Source organism: Camponotus floridanus, unplaced genomic scaffold (genome assembly GCF_003227725.1).
Source record: "Camponotus floridanus strain SB8 unplaced genomic scaffold, Cflo_v7.5 scaffold9, whole genome shotgun sequence".
In the NCBI taxonomy this organism is placed as follows: domain Eukaryota; kingdom Metazoa; phylum Arthropoda; class Insecta; order Hymenoptera; family Formicidae; genus Camponotus; species Camponotus floridanus.
In genome coordinates this window covers 1,166,614-1,181,357 of record NW_020229860.1, presented here as the reverse complement: position 1 = coordinate 1,181,357, position 14,744 = coordinate 1,166,614, and the positions used below count along the sequence as shown (strand labels likewise).

The 14,744-nt window shown below is 37.1% G+C and overlaps 1 protein-coding gene across 1 annotated transcript in view; it reads left to right on the top strand.

Moving 5' to 3' along the window:
* Nucleotides 1-613: 613 nt before the first annotated feature.
* Nucleotides 614-14,744, top strand: part of LOC105259264 — a 59,822-nt gene continuing 45,691 nt past the window's right edge. Inside the window, exons 1-3 of the mRNA XM_025414843.1 lie at nucleotides 614-628; nucleotides 1,779-2,018; nucleotides 2,633-2,678. The gene's annotated coding sequence lies outside the window, so the exon portion shown is untranslated. The remainder of the gene's footprint in view (nucleotides 629-1,778; nucleotides 2,019-2,632; nucleotides 2,679-14,744) is intronic.

The window sequence follows — 14,744 nt, the reverse complement described above, 5'->3', positions numbered from 1 at the left end:
ATTAAATTATAAATTACTCACCGCACAGAAGAGGAGGTTAGGTCTTGGTTGTCGATCGACACATTCCTGGGTCTGTTCCTTCTCTCCTGTTCGTTCTTCGCTTCTTCATGGCACTCACTCGCGAAAACACTTAATTCCGAATTCGCGCACTAATCAATAAAATACAACAATCGCGCGACATCGTACGGCACTACCGATATTATAATCATACGCGACACGCACTCTCTCATGATGAGGAAATAACAGGGGAAAGAGATTGTATTAACCTAACTCTTTGACCTCCTCCCCCCCTATCGCGGGCAGTTGGCAAAGCGTGACGTAATATTTCCGAATATTATATTCCGCGAATATTTATTTTCAATTTCAACGTGTACGTTTATTCATTTACAAAATATTTATGTTATGGAGTCGATGAATATTTGTTAATTACTCTAAAATATGCGTGCGAACTTACTTTGTAGCATCAACGATAGACAGACGAACGACGACTGACCGCGACGAGTACAGACAAGTGACGCTAAGAAATTAGCCGCGCAATGTCAAGCGCAGCTTACTTCTTGGTGTCACTTGTCTGAACTCGTCGCGGTCGTCAGTCGTCGTTCGTCGTGTCTATCGTTGATACTACAAAGTAAGTTCGCACGCACATTTTAGAGTAATTAATAAATATTCATCGATTCCACATTTGTAACATGAATAAACGTAACGTTGGAATTGAAAGTAAATATTCGCGGAATATAATATCCGGGAATATTGTGTCGCGCTTTGCTAACTGCTCGCGATAGGTTAAAGGGTTAGGTTAATACAATCTCTTTCTCGCGTTAAAATAATTACGTCGCGCTTTGCCAACTGCTCGCGATAAATATCGATCGAATTAGTCGCGTAAAATACATCGTTAAATCATATTTATTGATTATCGCAAAACTATTTATCGGCTTTTTCTGCACTGACGTGTTGATAACATTCAAAAAATACGAATCGAACGCATCTTCATTTTGATATTGCGCGATATGCTACATCGAGTCAATGAAGATTAATTAAAGAGCGTTAATAGTAAGAATTAAAGATTGAGGTAGGTCGCGTTGATTGTAATAAATCGTAATAAATCAGCACATTAATATTATCTAGTGCTCGCAATCACGTCTCGGGAAAGAATAAACACGGAGCTGCTCGCGTCGTTGTGTATATTCGGAGCTCTCTACGCGAATGCCAAGGTCGTGACGTCATACATAAACAGTAACTCTGCCAGTGTGTCGTATTATCTCGCGCGGGCTTGACGAGTACTAGGAGATTCCAAGTGCGATTATTCGTGTGATTAGATAATTACTATCAACTCGGTTAGTATCAATGCTATATCAATGTAAAGCAATTGATGTTTGCAGTTGATGTCACTTGTAGATGTTGTTTTCGAATTTCTCGATCAAAAAATTGCCGATAAAAAGAACTTGTATAATCTTGCGACTACTTAACCTAACTTCTTTAATTTATTATATACGATTATATATTTTAGTCATTGTCAACTGCGGAGCAAAATTAAATTTTTATACATACGTAATCTATTAAAATGCATAGTTTGTGTATTTATTTGATCAAAATTTATCGCGTATACACGGCAAAGGGAATATTTTCGGATATTATATTCCGCGGATATTTACCTTCAATTTTAACTTGTAGATTTATTCATTTTATGTTAAAATGAGATAAAGTCCGGGTTTATTATTCGTTAGCAACAGTGATGGCATTGCCGCGATAAGTAACATGTCAAGCTGCATAATTTTCAGTGTCGAATAAATCATAGATATATGGGCTCGCTTTCGCGTTGTCTTTCCGTCGTAATCTATGTGCGGAAGTGCGTGTACGATTAATATTGAGAGTGCAAAGTGTCGTGCGATTATCGTATTTTATTGCGCGATCGTAATTAACAATGTTTTCACGAGTGAGTGTCATAAAGAAACAGCAAAGACGAACAAGAGGAGTGAAAGAAGCCCGAACGAGAAACGATGGGACAATCATAGAGCACGGTTTGTAATTTAATTTAATAAACGGTTATTATTTAATTTAATATTTATATGTGTGTGTGTATGTGCATATATATGAGATTAATCGTTCTAAATTTATGTTCAGTAGTAAACTATTTTATATAATATATATTATTATTATTATTTAAAAAAATATATATATATGTACATAGTATATTCTAAATTTTATTTTAAAATACTTGCTTTATTTATGTAATAGAATTTTTTCTAATATTGAAATTTTTTATATAAGTAAAAATATAAATTTGCGATATAAAAATATTTTAAAATTATATTTAAAACTTATAATTATTTTGATGTTAGCTTATATTTAAGTAACACAAACAAGGAGGAATTAGATTTTTATTGAAAGACATGGTAGTATCTCGCATGAAATACATCTTTTTTTTATATATCATATTTTATAAAAGTTTTGTTATTTTTTTGAGAGTCACATTATAATAATTTTTTATTTAATATTTAATATTAATTCTAATAGCTTTTTTATTAAAAATTTATTTAGTATGGAAATTCAATTATGCGTAATAATTATTTTTTTAATATTGTTTTATTTGAAGATTGTTTTATAATTTGAATTATTTATTTGTATTTTACAGATCAACTGTTGTATATACTACAATTGCGTCATTGTCCATCATATCGGTGAGTGCACAAAACTAATTTTTATTTTATATATATATTTTTTAAATAGATATATATATTTTTTTTAAATAGATTTGCGATTTATATCAAATAAATCGGTTAAAATCTTTTTTTACATAATAATTAATATAAAAAAATTAATTTAAATTTGCTTATAATTAACAAATTTTTAATTTTTAGTTAAAGAACCGTTCCATATTTTAATAAATCTCAATATTTTATTTCACGCGAGTATTTCAATTATTAAATATAATAATATTTATCACATTTTTATATTTTGTTTAAATAATATTTATATTGCTATTTATATTTATATTATTATATTTATGTTCTATTATTATATTTACATTACGAAACATGCGTCAACTTTAATATTGATATAACTTCGATTTCCATTTTAAGTATGAACACCGCAAACAAATATCACTTGATGAATAATAATAGCCGATGCGTTCTTCTGCAAAAAAAAGTTCCCTGAATTAGAATCCAGCGCATGTCCACTGAACGGAAAGTATATGAGATGTGCGTGCGTTATTGGCGCAGCAACAAAAATTATTTACTCTTCCGCTTCTTTCCCATTCAATCGCGGCGCGGATTATGCGCGCGCGAATAAACGATGAGAAGGCCGGATTAATTTGTCAGTGACAGCTCGCAAAATTCGAACCGATGTCCAGATACGTTGAATCGCGCGCATCAAATAATATCGCAGCAATCATATTACGAAACAGGCAAATACGTCAACGCAACGTGTATACACTGAATAATGCATTGTTGGTGCAGCTAATGCACGGTCAGCTACTGTACGGATACCATCCCCGTATAATTGGGAGCCGTGTTTGCGAATCAAAGTCATCATCGGCCGTCATCGCGGGCATGCTGATGAAACGAGCAGACGGTAGCACCTCCCATTGAACAAATACTGTTTCCGTGGGTGAGGTTTAAAAGGTCGCCGAGCTTCGTCGCTCTTGGTTTACCGCGAAAATCGCTTTGTGCATAACTTAACGCGATGTAATATAACGTTATTTCGCGATTCAATAAATTAGCTACGTTGTATTTATACAAATCAAACAAGTTTTTGGGGGATTCTGATAAATAACACTATATTATTCTCTTCTTAAATAATAAAAGAAATACATAATAGGGAACGTGCGCCCGCTAAAAATTGCAGACGTATTTTGATGTGTACAACCAGTGCCTTCGAAAAATTCATAAACTCTTAGGCAATATTTCCTCCAGTCTCCGCAATATTTTTCAAATTGCCCGACGAGAAATATCGTCCTTTCGTCTCGTTCTGTGTCTTTTTTGCGGTTCATGTTATAAAGGGACCACGATTCCCTTGCACATCTCCGTACGACATTTGGACGCGGATAGGTGGCAGGACATACAATAATGGTCGGACGAGTTTTATAGATGCCGCGGTCCACTGTCCAACGGTCCGGTCCAGCATAAGGGCCAATAAGGTGGGTCGCGTCTTCCTTGGCAGAATTTCAGCCAGAACGAAATTACATTCCGTCAGCTTTCGGCCGCGCGTGTTCAAGATTTTCCCTCGAGCGTGTGCGTACTCGTACGTGGAATGCGATCCAGAGAGAAAAGATGCTTCTCCAGACGGTATAAAAGTCGTCTGCAATTAGCCGCTATTTCCCCTGGCGCTGCGTCGAACGTCGTCGATCCTGGAAATTTATTTCCATGACAAAAGAGGAAGTAAGGGCGACCGACAGACCTCGGGAAAATTTATTCGAATGCCATGAACGATTCCGCTGGAAAAATTGTGATTCGGGTTTAATGAATCTTTCTCGAGTCGAGAAGATAAATTGATGGAATAGAGCAATCGTATACTGCACGCTATAGTAACGGTGCATAATAATTATAGATTTTCAATCTGACTTGTGATATCTGACTTGTGAATATATTTTGATGGATTCCTAACATTATTTCTATTTTATCTCTTTACTTTTAAAAAATATATCATTCAATTCTACAGGGGAATATATTTTTTTAATGTAAATATTGTATTGTACTGTTAAATTATGTTTTTACTTAAAGAATACTTTAAAGTTAATACACAAAGACATCGTCGAGGAAACAAAATTCTCGTCAAAATTTTTCGGTACCTACGCCAATGATCGCGTAACCCGGTAGCAGGTCCCCATCCCACACCTGCGGCTCAGCCTCTGCCTCTCATTATCCCAACTTGATCTTTCGAAAGATACACTCGAACTTTCGTTATTTATCACGGGGTTAACGATCAGAATTTTTAAAGACTCCGTTTGGAAACACCTTCTTATATTAACCTTCATATCAATACAGGAGATTCTATATTGCATATATTTAAAATAAAATATTTACATATATTTACAATTAAAAAATCAATATTTTACTTAAATATTTTATGTAGAGTATCCTTGTTGAAAATTAAAATTAAAAGTTGTAAATGTACAATTACACATTTCATATGATTGACATATAAATAAAAGATATTTTACATCTTTTTTATATATGTTTTCTGCTCTGTATATTTACTTAAAATTTAAAATATTAAATATATAATAGATATTATTTAATTATTAATATTTAATCATTTTCGGTACACACACACACATCAAAAAGGTATACAAGTTAGATATTTATTTATATGCGGTATATATAGAATATTTTATAATCAAATTAACATCGGTTTAATCTTTTTCACGGAGAGATCGTGCAGCATCACGGTCAAAATAGAAATTAGAATCCGTCTACAGCAGCCCGCTTTCTTTTCTTTCTTTTCGGCTCCCTTTTCGTTCTGGTCAGAGAAACTTATTTTATTCGGATAGCATCGTGAACAGAATCAACCAAGCGGGAAACCAGTAGCTACCTTGCCTCGGCTTAGTCGGTGACTTGAGCTAGAGACAGGTCCGAGACCCACATGTGCGTTAATAAACTCTCTGTTGCCGCCTATAATATGTTCTAAAATCCTGACGCGGCACTAGAATCGTTTCTGCTTTATTATGTTCTTTTCTTCCGGAAAAAAAAAAACGTTTATTAAACTCAAAAGAGCAGAGAAACCTCTTTCAATGAAGAAAATTTGAATCCACGATTGCAATTCCTCAAAGAATTAGTAAAACATTTTTTTCAGAATATCTTACTAACGTGGACTTTTAGATCTTTTATCAAATTTAATTCTCGTACAATATTAATTGCGATGACATATTAGTCCCGAGCCAAGTTTTCCAATTACTTGGAGTTAATTATCATGTGTCAACGTGGTTAACTCTCTCCCGGAAGGGCCAAAAGAAACGCCATACGAACTTATTAAACATATGCTCGCGTTTTTCCTGACCGCGCAGCGGACACCCCTCGACTTCGGAATGATAATAGCTCGTAATCCGTCTAGCTATAGCGCTACAATGATTGGGGTTGAGGGTCGGGAGTCGCTTCCAAATTCACCTACGGTGGGGTCGAGGCCGGGGCGCCCTGTATATTCTATTTGTATACATCGTGGTCCTGGAATAGAAAACACCATATGGCGCGCGCAGGTGTACCCGAAGGCGATTAGGACCCGTTCGCATGAATTTACATTAATACGCTTCGGGATTTACGTCGTTTACCGGATTTATTATTTCGAACGTGATTCGACGCTTTTTCGAACAGGTAAAGCAGCAATTTCTGCTGTTCATTACCCCGACATAATATAATTTATTATATAAGCTCCTTTAATTGTCAAAATGGCTCCTGATTAGATTGAACGATACAATTCTAGTACGTTTAAAATATTGAAGAAAAATGTGGGGACGTGAAAAATTCTCATTCTTTACGTAAAAGATTATAAAGCAATAAATTAATATAAAATGATTAAAAAAATTAATAAACGCATAACGACTTGTTATTTCTGTAAAAATTATTATCGGTTACTACAATATATATATCGTAGAAAGTTTGTTATTGTTAAATGTAAAATAATTTTATATTTTCTGAATGTTATTTGTTAAATGAATTAGAATTGTATGAGTTTTGTCAAACATATAGTTAGTTACTCGTTGCATCCCTCGCTTCTCATTTTCGAAACATTATATTTCTGGAAAAAATTCCGGAAACACCGTGTGGTCCTCCATGCAAGATGACGTCACGCAAATTTCGGATCAACAGCGTACACGCGATGCCCACCTGTGCGCGCGTATTTTAATTTCGCGATCCCGCGGTGAGATTATCGGCACCCGATTAGGATCCTCGTGGATGCATTAACGATTTCCATTAGCATAGATCTATCGTAGATCTTGCATAACAATCGGACAGGGGAGATTTGCATACATTGCATATCTCGTGCATGAGTAACCGGCACACGTGGTCGAATTCACAACGTGTGCTTGTCTCGTCTTCTTCCTTTATTTTTCTCCGATCGGAATCCATTGAACTATTTTCAGAAATGTATAATATAGTTCGTTCAATTTAACATTAATTAAAATTTTATTTAAATGAAATTATTAACGCAAAAATCCTAGATTCGAAAATAAAACGAGCAGTGTTACGTTATTGTCAAGATGCAATTACGATATTGATAATACAATTTTGTAAAAATTCACAATTACATGCTCTCTGTCTAACTGCGCATTCGGTGATAATTATGATCATCGACCGAAATCCGAGGATAAGCGTTTCGTGTCTCTGATTCATGGCTGTGACACCCTTTTAGAAAGAAAAAGATTACACCATCCGAGTGTGTGCACACTGCACGCATTTACGTGGCGTAACGGGAAGACGTGAGTCAGCTCAATTTGCCGATGAACTCCGCCGTCTGGAGGAGCAGGTATACGGAATCGGTCCGTCCAAGCATTAGCGGGTGCGTGCGGTCGATCGCGCGAGTGTGCGTGTAAGTCTGTGTTGCGTACACCTGTGTGAGAGCAAGCGCGAGAGTGCTACAATGATTGTTATTGCGTAAAGTCGTTTGGAAACGACGATGGAGTGGCAATTAAGCCCGGAGAGTGTCGGGCGCCAATCCGATGCAATATTTCACCTGGACGCCTTATGACGTGATAAACAAAGTCATTACTGCGCGACTCGGCGAACATAAGGCGGGCGAAACTCATTCATTCACCCTTGAGTGAATTATTAAACAAAAAATCAGAACAGATTATTGTTTAAAGGGGCCTGCCCCTACGCGTTAATATCACGTACACACGCGCTGTCGCAATTACACATTGCTTAAAGTATCTGTCTGTACTTGAGAACAATTTTAATTTCCTCGAGAGAAGAAGATAACATAGAGATCCGAGCTATTTTTCAAACAAATTAATTTGTAATAATATATATAAAGAGAGATAAATATGATTATATATATCGTATCGTTATTTTTGCATTAAAAATCTTGTGGGATAATATATATAATATATTTACAAAAAACAATCATATAAAAGTATAATCTTTTTATATGATATAAAGATATATAGAATAATTATATAATTTTTATTACATAAAAATTTCTCTCGGAATATTTGATAATGTCAGTGTTCGAATATCCATGTCCGAATAAAGATTTATCCATGGCATCTGTGATATTAATTTTACGCCAATACCGGCACATATTTTTTTCGCAAATAACAATGATGATTCCTTCATGGGGATCAACGAAGGAAGGAGGAGCCGATTCAATCTGGCTCTTCGATCGTAGGACAAATTCAGCCTAAAGGGAGGATCAGCTGTCACCGTTGATGAGCAAGGGCTTCGAAGGGCCAAGGATGCGGGGTACGTTTTATATGGGAAGTCGCGACAAGTCCCGACATCTAGACGCCAGCGTAGAAGGGAGAACGCAGGATTTTATGTCCCGTAACTCCCTCGGGAGCCCCACGTTTATGTTCTACCCTGTCATCATGATGTCCACCTACACGCCGGACAAAACAAAACACTATCCGAGCTCTTTTTCTCCATCTCTCTTTCTCTTTATTCTCCTCTCTCTCTCTCCCCCACCTCTCTGTCGTAATAGGAATTCGTCCGCGACGAGGAAATGCCACGCATTTCTGCGAGGAGAAAAGTGTTCAAGCTCTGACTTTCATTCTTTCGCTTTTATTTCGTCAGGGCGACTCGGGAATGCCTATCGACTTCCCTCGTAGACGAGCGTATCTTAATTGCGGCTGCAATTTTAGCTCGATTGATATAGATGGTGTACAATCTTAACGCGACGATTGACACATAATGACGTAGACTTTTATTTGAATTAAAAGAGCATGGATCTCAATATTGTTATTTGCAGAATAAATTTTTTTCAAAAAGAAAAGAATATAATATTGCATCGCTATAAAAGTTTATCTCTTTTTAATTGTATTGAGCGTCATATATCGCGCTTAATAAATGTGTCTGAAATTGTGTATCATAACTTTGTTTGAATAAGTGGCATATCTTTTTTAAATTTAACATGTTTACATCGCTTCAGTAATTTCTGCAAAATTAAATTTAAATCGTAAAAAAATTTTAATAGTTTGACATAAGTTGTCTGCGAAAGAATGTAATGCAGGTATTTCTTTTATGGAATATACGGACATTTCTGTTTCGTTTTCCTTCTATTGTCATCTACATTCGCTCTCTTTACATTATAGACGTTACATCGATGTTTCACGCTCGCAAACGTGACCTGTATTTTCTCTCATGATTGTCATGTTTATTCATGTCTGAACTACGTCATCTTTGCACCACTTTATGCATCACGTTTATGCATCGACATCATAATTGACGGTACATCGACCCTGAAACGATCATATATTACAGAAAACATTTTGCTTATATTATTATAAAAATTGCTTTAATTTTATTTTGAAGGACTGATATGATTGCCTTTCTTTTCCTCTCTCGATATTATAAAAAGGATACATTTATTTCTATAATAATACGTTATAATATCGGCAGCTGTCGCGCTTTTATACTCTTTCGTATCTTCATATGCATGTATAACCCTCGATTTGTCTTCTGTCACTGGATTAGTGTATTATCATTGTATAAATTAATGTATGAATATTGCTAATTTGGGACGAGAAGAACGAGGGGAAGAGAACGCGTGAATGTAAAAACTTCGTCTTCGTATATTAATTTAAGACGAATTCTATTCTTAAAGTAACAGTCTACACACGTGTAACACTCTGATAGATTTACCGTGACTAATCTTTCATATATCTTCATCATCTCGTCTACTTACTTCGGCTTATTGTTAGTACTTGGAAATAGGCATGCGATTAATCACAATCGTGGATTCAAATTTCCGCATTGCGAGAGTTTTATAACGGCACGTAGCGTTTATCGTCTTACTCTGATCGATAATTTTTTAAATCTATCCTCTCTGTTTCTCGTACATATCGTCTAACTAGTAATTTCATTATTGCACGTATTTTTTCGTACCTCGGTACACAATAAAATTGTTTCGGAAATCGCAAAGATCGCCGCCGAGGATTGTAGTATCTCGTACGGTCGATTTATCATCAGATCGCGTGAGTAGCGACGGGCAATGAAATTTACCGCGAATGTAGAATGACCGGAGAAAAAGGCAGGAATCACAACACGGCAATAATTCTCGAACCGGCAAATGCTACGCGTGATAACTATAACGTTAGCGGGCGCAACGATCATTATCGAAATAACTTGAGCCAAGGGGCGTATCGTGCGCGCGAGATTTTACGTCTCATTTCGTTTACGGCGGGGAGCTCTCATTGTGGATATGCGTGTACATTTTTCCGCGCAGATCCGCTGGATTTCCGCAAGTTTTAATTCCCGCTTTAAACGTTGGCAGGCAATGTACCGCTTCGCATCCTCTTGGCACGGGCTTTCGCTTAAAATTTAAGAGGCTTTCCCGTAATACTGCTTTACGCCAGATTTCACTGCAACCCTTGAACCTACGATAATTTATCATTCAACCGACATGCGATATACAAAAAAAAATATATAATATTGTTGTGGAATTTTTTTACACAAGTTACAGAGAATAAAAAATACATACATCTGCTATATTTCCAAAGCGAAAGTTATAAATTGGCAATAGCGATGTGGATCATCGTCCATATCAATCAGCCCGTCATATCGATTACAGTTGCGACATTGCACTCGTCGCAAATTGCGTTTGCTGTTGGATTAAATGCAAATTTCGGCCGCAATTGGCTCGGTCACGAATTACAAATCGCGTATTACGATTCCCGATGTGTTATTCGACCGGTAATTATATCACGTCGGCCTCATTAACACCGTCGTACGCGTTACACGTTTCGCCGCAATTTCAACCATGCTCGAAAAAAATTCTCGTCTCGCGAAAGATAGAGCGAAAAGGCTATAAAAGAATATGATAATCCCATCGGACACGCTCCGCAAAGTATTTCATGGAAATCACGCCCGTCATTAACATCGCACAGCGTTACCGATGCAAAGTAATGACGACGATGCGCGCACGCCTTATAACTCGGCGCATTATGCCGCTGCATCACGGTTATAATTTATTTCGTATTACGGTCCTCGTACATCGAAGTGCCCGGTGATCCCTGGCGAATCGCCGGCTGCCCCAAGTCGATAAAATCGCGCCGCGACGCCTAGTTTTACGATCGACAGGGGTCAAGCGAGAGGTGTCATTGAACGTGTCACTCAAACTATGCTCGCGATAATGCAATGACCGATAAATGCAAGATTTAAAGCATTGACGCGATCAGGAATCTAGAGTGCGTCGGACGTGAACTTTCGTAAAGCTGAGTCAGACATTGAGGTCGCGAACTCTAAACACGCAGAAGAAATTTGTATACGTTTTACTTTACTATAATAAGAAATAACTATTTAATTCAAGTCACCAGCGTTTATATTTTTTATACATTTTTAAAATAATTATCTTATTCCTTATGCGACAAATTTATTGCATTAATTATTAATATTAATTTATTGCAAATATTAATTTTTAAATATTATAAATATTATTTTATTATTAAAATGTATTGCATTATTAAAATGAAAATTCCTATTTTAATATCATATGTACATTTCTAATTTTATTATATTAGAGCATATATTTCTACAGTCAAGAATGACAAGGTAATTTTAAATGATGAGACAATCTGATGTCATGGCACTTTAACACGCACGAAATAATAACGAAATAACGCTATTAGAAGATAACGTTTTCTATTCACAATACGTATTGAAAGGCCGTATTTTATCGTAATAAACTCACATCCGGCAATCCTGATGGAATTCGGGGCGGGATTTGGTCGAGAAGAGAATACGATTCACGTATAGGTCGGTTCATCGGCCTGTTTTATCGTAGCACCTGCGATAATCGCTGATGCATGTCGCCCTAAAATCCGAGAGCCATCACCTTCGTAGTCGTAAAACTGATGAGTTATTAGTACGTTAACGAGCGCAGCGCGGCTCCCTCCATTTATTTCCGATCTGCTCGTCAGAGAGAATAACGGGCAGATCGTTTCGCGTCGCACATTGTCCGAAAAACGGTGCGAAATTGAGTTTTGAGAGAGGGCCAGGAATATCATGACCCTAGGTGTTGTACGATCATAAAGGACACGCTACGATGTCGACACTCCCATGATTCTCATAATGGAAGAATTGACGAGTAGCATCATGAATCGTACATAATGTCCGTTAAAAGGTACGGTTACATGCTATGTTGTAATATCAGAGATTTTTAATCTTTTTCATGTTTATTACTATCTCGATTTTTAACTGTCAGTTTAATTTCTAAGTAGTACGTTATAAATTTCTTTATCGATTAATAATTTATTATTTTAACAAAAATCAAGAAAACATATCGAATTTATATTTATTTCATCCAAGAACACACGTGTATTATTCATCAGGTGCGTGTCTTTTTGATGTAATCTGTATATATAACGTCGTATTCCTGCAATCTCGAATCTTGCAGCCTCCAATCAGCTGAGGACACGTAGTCGGATTAGTCATTCGTGCAGAGAGAAATTCTCTGATTCCATCGGATCGTATATAGATAGCTTTGACGTCAATACGTACCTTAAAATGCTCGGATGCGGTGTGTGGTGTGTGGAATTGCACCTTTTCACAGGCGAGAGACTTCCACGACTTGATCCGTATTTACGTACCAATAAGCGTAAAATTGGCCTAACTGCTCTGTGCGAGACGAGCGAGGAGAGGAGGAAGAGGAGAAGCCTCGGGAGAGAGAAATAAGAGGAGAGGCTGGGCAATCATGCGTAATTGAATTCACCTTTGTGCGTGGGAGTCGGTCCGGAACTATATGAATATTCAATTCCTCAATTTGCCGCGCGAGCATACACGTTCAATTTGGCGAGAAGCGTCAAGGAGTTATAGAGCGGCGCTTCAGGAGCGACGAGACACCATCGTCGACGACCAATTAGGATCGGGCTCTCGTGTACCGAGAGACAAACCGCTCCGTACCTAGTTTGACAGCGTGTTTCTGCTCGGCAAACACATTCGATCTGCCTTACGGTCTCTAGATATTTGTCTTCAAACAGCGACAGCGACAGTCACACCTATCGATGGAAGGCTGAGAGAGAGAGAGAAGGAGAGAGAGAAGCGACAAATGGCGATACGAATGGCGCGCTTGGCGTAACGAAAACGAACGTTTTATTAGGATTGATTGCAGCGCGTACGGCAAGTGGCAAGATCGTAACGACGAAATTTTATTGCCAGGAAGTCGATCTCGCGCCGCACACGCGCGCACCTTATATAATGTACGTCGCGAGTTTCGCTCGATTGCTACATAATGCGAAATGTAATATGCCCCAGTAACATTACTAATAAATAAATAGAGAGAATCTCTTCATCTTATACATATATATATATATATATATATATATATATATATATATATATGTAAAGTATTACGTATGATCATATTTCTAAGAAAGAGGAATATTAGGAAAGACTTTGAAAAATACGAATGAAAATCCTGCATCCACATATCTCTCGGAATATCCGCGATTTTTCGCGCGTAAAATTCTAGCAGCAATTTCTTTCCATGAATTCACCGCCATTAATTTCTTACAAACGGACGTGCAGTCGTTTAAATAAACTGTTCGTGTAACGATTTTCCAGACGGGCAAGCGGGTGGAAACGCGGACGTTTGTTTTAAAGAGAGATTTTCGCCGTGTTTTCCTACGCGACCGGCGAGTCGGGGAGGAAGGGGGAGGGGGAAGTTTCGGGATTCGCCGACACGGTGCGTACGCATGCATGCACGCACGCACGTGTACGCATATCCGACGCGACTGTACTTTGGAGCGACTCCAGAGTCCGAATTTACGCCGGTGTATAATGGCGTCGTGCGGGCATTACTTACACCCGATGATTACAATCAACAGCCATTCAGAGAAACCACCCTCCGGGGCGTGTACGCTCGCTGTTTTACTTTCCGTTTGAGCGATGCGAGCCGCCACGTGACCGCAATCACAACGCTGTTTGTAGATACTTACGCAACTGTTTAACAAATATATCGGTGGGAGGAGAGGCTGCACGCTTCTCCGCAAGATTGTTCGGATTAGTTACCCGCGATATGATCTTTCCGCATAAGTGTCGGATCGAAGAAAAATAATTTCGATCGCATAAATACGAAATTCGGATTGGCCGCTTATTTCTTTGTTTCATCCTTAAACACAGTAGGAGGCTAATTTAATTTTTCGTAATATTATCTAAATGATAAAGAAGCATTGCTTCGTATAAATATTATGAGCTGCTATTTAACAGAAACAATTAAATTAATATCTTGAGTTTATGCGTCTTTCGGATATAAATTTCAGATCTAGTAAAATAAATAAAATCGACATATACGTCGCGACAATACGCGGAGGTGATAAACGTCATGAGATTAGTCTGACTTTTGTATCGTAAATAAACCATGCATAAAATCTACTAGATGCAGTTGGAGAATATAATTAAATAGTAGATATAATTATGCGAATCTGCTATAATAAACTTACCGCAGAGATAATGCATTCGAATGAATATTCAATTTGCGTATATGCAGGATCAAATTAATGTGAAAGGTCTGTTAATTTATATCGCGATAGATAGACTTTTTATCAATACAATTTTATTGCTTTTCTCTCTTTTTTGTGCATCTAATTATTCGAT